The sequence below is a fragment of the Charadrius vociferus genome, unplaced genomic scaffold (genome assembly GCF_000708025.1).
Source record: "Charadrius vociferus isolate BGI_N301 unplaced genomic scaffold, ASM70802v2 scaffold19, whole genome shotgun sequence".
Classification (NCBI taxonomy): Eukaryota; Metazoa; Chordata; class Aves; order Charadriiformes; family Charadriidae; genus Charadrius; species Charadrius vociferus.
Genome location: NW_009650173.1, coordinates 2,967,189 through 2,975,443, shown reverse-complemented (window position 1 = coordinate 2,975,443; position 8,255 = coordinate 2,967,189).

Here is an 8,255-nt window from a genome sequence, read left to right as displayed (position 1 = left end):
GCTAAGGTCTTAAAAATTTTAACTTAGTGAAACCTTGAGAAACCAACTCATTTCAGTACCGAGTTTTTGAAACTCGGTTGTGAGGACTGACGTCTTTTGTGAATCTGAGTGGGTTAGTGTTTGTGCTTTAGTTTCCCTAGATTAAAAGAGAAGGTATTTCATGGGTTATGGAACTGTGAAGCGCTTGGAGATTTGGTAATGAAAAGAGGTGTTGCCCAAAGTGGCTCTGTCAGTCAATAGGGCATATATGTATTTGTGCCTCTTACGTCTTTTGTGATGAGTATCTCAATTTCAGCACTGTCTTTTCCATATAATTGGAAAATAAAGGGCTTATTAAGAAACGAGATATCAAGCTTTCCTGTAGTATCCCAAAGGTAATACTCAAGGTTGCCACAACATATGGCACTGTAATAACTGTGGGAGCAAAAGGGTTGAGAAGCATTTCAATAGCTGAAATGAATTGTATTTTTAATAACGCGCTGATGTGGCTAAGCCACATCTTGAGATAATGCTCTGCTGATTTTTATATTTTGAAATAAAATGTTATTATTAAAAGTAATGAATTTTTTTGTGCATATCCTGGCCAACTATAATAGGGGATTATGCTCTGTGCTCAACCATTAATGCTGTGATGATCTTGAGAAGACTTTTGAATGTCTCCAAGACAATAACACAGCATCACGTATTTGAGAAAAAGTGTTAGATTTCCATTACTGTCTGTTACAAAAATCTTTGAAATTGCGAGAAAAGCTGTGTATGAGAGAAGTACTGCTAATTAAAAAAATCACAGCTATTATTTCTATGCTGGGTAAATACAAAGTTCTTTCATAGAGAAAAGGATAAGTAAATGTAGCGACAAAATAATCCAGTGCCTCAAAAGGTGAGAAAAGCAGATTGTAGTTCTTCCCGTGGTGTAAGCTGCACAGACCATAACGGGTACTCGTTTTTCTGCAGGGAGCAGTAGAGTAGAACCTATCAGGGAAGACGCGTGAACCCCCAAAACATTACTTGACAAACAAGTGCCTTAAAGTTATTTCTGATGCTGCATTATACTATAAATTGGGTGGTAAATGTGGATATATCGGCATCTGTTTAGATGTGGGGAGTGATGATACTGAGTTAAGGAGGACATCAAAGTTAGGCTTCAGTATTCAGAGCAGGAACACTGAAAGTTCCGCTCCAGACCTTGAAATCTTAAAAAGGTGCATCAGGAGCTCAAAACTGGTATTATTATAGAATAGTTTTGGCAGGCTGTACCCCTGTCACAGTAGAAGAGAGTGGAGGAGAAGTGGGTAAGCTTTAAAGAGCTTCTTAACTCATACAGCACTTTATGGTCAGTTTTATTTGCAATGTTCAGATCCAAACACGGTTGACATTTTTTCCTGTGGGATATTTTGTGTAATCGATTTTCAGGAATTTTCAAGGAATTTATTATAGGACACAGAGCGGTTTCCAGCAGAAACCTGCCTTGGTGCTGCCAGCCCCATTCGCCCTGTGGGGTAATGGCCGGAGGGACTGCAGTGGTGTGGGGCTGCTGCGGCCGGGCTGTCTCCCCCAGTCCTGCAGCCCTGCTCCTGGGCGTGTGGTGGGGAGCCTGAAAGCCCTTCTGGGGTCCTGCTGGCGGGCTGGGAGCTTGGGAGTTTCTCATTAAAGGAATTTGAAGTAGTTCATATTTACAATTTTAATTCTAAATTTAAGATACCTTCACCCTCTTTTGCCTTTCATAGTCTATCTGATTTTTGTTGCAGAATTTCTCTTAGAAAGTTGCTTTCGTTAGGCTCAGTCAAAGCCAATAGAAGAGGTAGAAACACTTGCCAAGAAAAAACAAGTCTTTTTGTTAAATGTACTGCATTTCAACCATAGATAACCTCAGCAAAAAGATAATTTACATTGTATACCTTGAAAAATAAGAACGTGAGGTAGTTTGTCCAGTCCCTCCATAGTAACTGAAGTTTATAAATAGCTCATTTCTATCTGAATATTAGTTTTCATGTGCATAGTTTTGAGACATAGTTTAACTGATTTCTATGAAAACAGAATTATAATTGTCTTTGTTATTAAGAACTCCACAGGTTACTTAATCAGACAAGCCAGCACTTGCACTCAGGTATTGAAGTACCAGCAAGACTATTTTGGCTATCCTGAAGCGGTTTTGGGTCTTTTGTTTTTAAGAGGATCAAGTATAAAGAGTTCAGACACATTAACATGGGAATAAAAGGGAGATGGACCTTTTTTTGCCATAAAATTTTTTTCTTCTTTTAAGATACATCGTGTATCCAGGTAAAGAATCACAGGAACAGCATGAACTTTTGCTCATTCAGGCAGTTCCCTGCACGTAATTTTAACCTCAAATCTATTTCTTAGAAGCTCCTATCTCAGCTCCTAGAAAGCAAGGAAGTAATGAGCGTTTCCTCTTGCAAGTACCTCAAGGCAATCTTTGGTCCGCATCATGGTGGTCTCAGCCATACTTTTGGTGGCTCTGTATATGAGTTGAAGTGGGAAATAAACACTATAACTTCATCTTTAATGAAAGAGTGAAGTGTGATTGCGTCTGGTATGTTACAATTTGACATATTCTACATCGAATATGTAGTCTGTAATTACATTAAAAGGGAAGACATGACACAACCAACAGGCAGTTGAAATTGCTGACAAAATACTGATCTTCTGTGTTTTACTGAAATACCCTAGTACTGGAGTCTGGTTCTGTATTTTCCATCTTTTATCATGAAGAATAATAGATAGTTCTTGCAGTGTCTTTTTTTTTTTTTTTTTTCCCCTCCAGTATGTCTGTGGCTGGGAAATAGAAGTGAAAAATCACATGTTGTCTATGTTTCTAAATAAATATGTTGCACTGAAATGAGTGTCTGGGCTGAGCAGGGGTTTATTTTCCTCTGTTTTCTGTTGGAATTAATTTCTGAAATATTTCCTGTTGTCTGTAAGGGCTTACTTTTAAACTTCCAGAAGTGCATTGGCCTGTCCATTGGACAGGAGTGATTTGATGTTATTAATGGTATTAAGGTAATTTAAGTAGCAACTTTCTTTCTAGGCAAATCCTTGTGTCCTTTATGATTCTGCTTCCTTAGAGTCATTGCTTTTTTAAAAATACAAGATCAAACCCATTTTTGGATTAAATATATCTATCTACCTGTAACAGTGCTTTTAAATTTTAATTTTATTCTGAGCTGCAGATAGATAAACGCTAGATGCTGAATGACGTTCTAGTTAAACTGTGAAATGGTGGTGAACTCTGTTGCGGTTAGAATGGGCAGCTGAAGCACATGCTGGCTAAAAGGCCTCCATTTTATCTGTATTAAATTCAAGTAATGTTTCCAAGTAATACTCTTGTATTCTGTCTCCATGGGATGCTGTGAATGAAGGCAAATTAACAAAGATAAATATTTAAGCGAAATACATAAACATTTAACCAAAATATTGTGTGTAATCTTAAAACAATTCTAAAGATAAACATGCCAGCAGGTAATGCAAGCTGGAACTGTATTTTATATGTTTAAAATGAAATATGGTGGACAGAAGGAGATGTAAGCTGCGCGTTATTTCTTTATCTTCTATTTAGAATAGAATTTTTAATATTTAGAAATGCATTTGCCGTTTCTGTGGTGTTTGGACCTTAAGCGGCTTTGCTTTTGGCCTCTGACTGGAACTCGCTATTGGGCTGCTTGAAGAGAGACTCCTTGGGGTAGAGGGAGGAAATTGAGTACTATTTCCCCTATTTTGCATATGTGTCAGGTCAGATGAAATGCAAAGTGTGAGTTTTAAGGTATTTCCTCGTCAGTATGAAGCTATCACTGTATTTTTAATCTCCTTTCTGGTGACTTATTTAGAAATGGACCGTGTTCCTGGTCATCTTCCCACGGGAATCAGGAGGCTCCTCTTGTTTTAAGTCAGGCGGAACAGGCTGCCCAAAAATGAGGTCAAATTGCTCCCCAGGTCTACCTCAAACCTGATCGTTTGCGTGGTACAAACTGGGTTGCTTCTTTTTGTTTGGTTGGGTTTGGTTGTTCTGGATGTGGGGCTGGTTACCCTGTGCCGGAGCCCGAGGTTGGGGTGCGGAGACTCTTGCTCCACGGGGCCTTCCCAGTTCTCCCACAGTCAGGGGTTTCCTCTGCAACTACTTGCCGTGTAGGTATCTGGTTTCACTTGGAGCGCAGCCTGCACCGACTGAATGCTTTGAAAATGCACTGTGATTTAATGTGGTTTTTCAGCAATTTCCCTTTATATGGGAGGCAGAAGTTACAAGTGCCTAAGAACAAAAGAACAAGGTATTGCACCCAAAAGTATCCTTTGCTGCTTAAAAGTCCAGGCCTGTTTTTCACGTAGGCATTATACCTTTCCTTAGAGCTTGAATAATTGCTGTAACTGAACTTAAAAAAAAAAAAACAACAAAAAACACCAAAACAAAAAACAAACCCTTAAAATTTGCTAAGCTCTAATGAAAATTACTCCAGAAAATAAAGTAGAAAGATGAAAATGCCCCCTTTCCGTGTAACAATATTTTTTTGTATCGAGTATTAAGTAAACTAAGATACTTGTTTAAAGTGGTTTTGTTTCTGTGTTTCATTCTGTATGGATGCCTAGGAGAGCAAGGTTATTTGAAGAAAATGAGAGCATTAAACATAAAGACTTACTTATATGTCCAGTGCTTATTGCAACTATATTTTGTTCCCTTGTGAAAGTGATCCTTCCACTTGAGTTTGAGGTTAAGAAATGCATTTATCGTTTGTGTGAAGTGCAAACCAAGTAATTGTGTTGGCAGGTGAGGAGGGTGGCAAGTACAATGCAACCCAATAACCTGGTGCAGCTGGAGACCTAAATTCATATGAAACTACTAGATTGAAGAATGCTGTGAAAATAAATTATCATAAGAATAGCAATATAAACAGCTATGTGAAGAGTTGATTCACGAAGGACTTAATAGGGGCTAACAAAAAGGAGTTGTAAATCAAGGTTGAGGTATTTTAGTAACAATTAGGTGCAATGGCTATACGTTTTCTTCCAGAAATTTTACTGGAGAGTTAATAATCTTCTATTAGCCCATCTGATGTCGCTTAAAAAAACCTAGATTAATATTTGAGTCATTTCACTTTCGTTGTCATAAGGATTTTTTGATTGCATTGTTACAACAATGACAAATAATGATGGCTCTTTATAGGACATCTCTAAACGGACACTTAAATATTAAAATTGAATGGACCTTTTCAATGAAAAATATTTCGGGGGGAACTATTTTCCAAATTTATATGTCAAATTTGTATTGCTTTCTGGCAGTAATCACTCCACTGTGCAGTTAACTGTGCCGGTAGAAGTGAGAAATCTTGGTGATATGAGTGATAAGGGGGAAGTATTGTCGGAACACTGTATAGCAACTAATGATAACAAATAACAAAGTACAGAGTAATGTGAATATGTCTCTTCAGTAACTAATCTGACATTTCAGTACCAGTAAGAACTGGTGGAATTTTAACAAACTTCGCCATCAGAGTGCAAAAGGCTGGATAGCCGTGTTATTTGCCGCGCTATATGCATTTCTGATGTGAGAATTACATGCTGTATAAGTTCATCTGTTTAAAAGCTAATTTTATATGAAGAAACCCTAAGGCAGTAATCTTTCAGATTGCTATGCTTGTGTTTAGGATAAGCTTATGTAAACTGAAGGCATATATGCAGGGTTTTTTGAGATAAGAATCTACATTCCAGCAACTAGTAATTATACAATAAACAATTAACTGTTCTAATAAATACAATGTTTTTATTGAAAGACAGATTCATTTTTGAGGTTGCGGTTTCATTAACTATGACCTGGGAGTTAGTATTAAAAAAAAAAGCGTCATGTACTTTGAGCATTCTTACGATGCTCATAATTACTAGAATTTTGAGATTCTAGTGATTAACAAGGTTTTTGAGCTACTAAGTCTAGAGGTTATTTTGTATCCCAGTGTTAATTCCAGCATCCTCTGTGTTACAAAGAATTTGTCTTAAATTACTTTTGCAAGTTTCTTTTGCCATTCAATGTGTTCTCCATTACATCCATAAGCTTATGCCTTAGGCTGCCTTGCAGTCTTTGCTTATACTGTACCTTTCCTTTATAAAAAAGGTGTTTATTGCAAGGGAGTGAAGAGGGGGAAATGAATCGCAATCTTCACCAAACAACCAGAATAAGTAGAAATTTCAAATTAAAAAAACAAACCAAACAAACAAACCCAACAGCAAACTAATTTTTCAATTTCTCAAATTTTGTGGTGGTTTATTTAAAGTAAAGTTGATCCACTTTTTGCTCATGACCTTCTACTGTGACAATGTGAGAGGAGGAATGATGCAGTATGACTGCATTGTACTAATTTTTGCGGGTCTTGCCTCATCTGGAAGGAGGTTTGCTGCAAAGTATAGGCCCGCTTTCCTAGAACACCACTACAAGGCCAAACATGCCTCTCAGCCTGATAATGCCTGAAATGGGAAAAGGAAGGTGTTCCTGCTGTATGAGCGATATATGTAGTATGACTTCATAGTTTGCCTTGTAAATGTACATGAAAACAAAGTCAACGTTACATACATTTATGTAGGTAAATGCTTTAAGAAAACCTGAAAGTAAAGCTAAGCAAAACCTATTATACATGGAAAGTTTTCACAAGATCAGCATTTGCGTCGGTGAAGATAACTCTTGCTGGCAATGCATGCGTTGCCATGATTCAGTTTAGAAACACGTTTTCTCATATAGCACATGTTTATCTTTAAAGAAGCTGAAGAAAACATCATGTGTCCTAAGTTTTATGGTTTTTCTATCTATGTGAGTTTACTCAAAAAAACCAAACCACCTTAACTTCAAAATTTGTCCTGTAAAAATGTTTGCATTTAAATTCACTTTATTGCATGCATAATGTTGTATGTGCAGAACACTATTGTAATTTTTTTTGTCTGGAAATAGTAAATATTTTAATGCTGTAAAACAAAAATAACCTACAGTGTCATGCAGGCATGCTTGCCAATTGTCCATAGTGACGATGCAAATCATTAGATTTCAGTCAGCATATAATAGAAATCGATTACTGATTCGTAGTGTTGAACTGCATGAAGATCTATCGTCTACAACATAAGCATGTCGATGTGCTGACTCTGAATTGTGGTTTGGTGATGCTCTAGAAGGTAGTTATTGCTGTGAGAGGTGTTAAAGTGCTAGCCAGTGAGTGCAACTGAGAAAAGCGGTAGCTGAGGTTCTTTTCTCTTTCAAAAGATTTTAGTTCATTCTTTAGGCTTGTGCCTTAGTCTGGCATGGTGACTGTAGGAGCACTGCTGTGCTATAAGCAGCTGAAACAGAAAATATGTCCCCTGTTAGTGTCACTCTGGCATAGACGTGAATCTAGAAGTCTAGGATGTGTCCCTTGCAGACAGGCTTTTGCTAATTCATAATGTGTGGAGGTCACCATGCTCTTACAGGCTCATCAGATCTCCACTGCCTCCTCTTGTCATCTTAATGAAAAGGAAGCAAATCCAGTAGTGTTGCCAATGTTTTATATTATTTGGTGACTTCTATAAAAGTTTCCCATGATGTCATGATTCCTGGCATCAAGTGTTCAGTTTTTCCCTTATGCAGAGTGACTGCCCCCTCATCCCAGGGGATGAAAGAGGGTAAGGGAAGTCTCCCTTACAGCGGTCAACAGGGAGGGCTGTGGGTTTCGCTGTTTGGGGGTTTTTGGCATCTGTTTACAATTGAATTTTGAACTTAAAACAATCTCATATGTGCACTGGAGTAAGTAGCAGCTACCTATAAACCTAAAATCCAAAAGGCAGGAAGAGAAGAAAATAAATGGTCATGCTGGCTTTCATTTTTTCCATTTGACAGGTGCTGTACAGAGCTGAGTCTGTGGAAGCTTGAAAGTTTTGGCATTTTGTTTTACTTCCCCCTCCTTTTTCTGCCTTTTGAGTTGGAAATCATTAGCACTTTGGGCAGGTTCCTAATGTTGCTTTATCTTTAGATCGCATTTCTTTCTTTTCTGCATGGGCCCAGACACTATATTTGCAGTTTGCTTCCATTAAGCCTGATTAAAACATCATGTTAATTTAGATGACTCATTTCAAAATATTAAATAAAAACTGTGGATCATTAACATATTTAATGCTTGGAGGTCTGAAGACTGAGATTTGTCACTCGCTAGTGCTCTCACGGTCAATTTTTTTAGAATCATACCAAAATCTGTGTTGCAGACTTTACATCAGTAAATCATTACAAAAAGCATCCA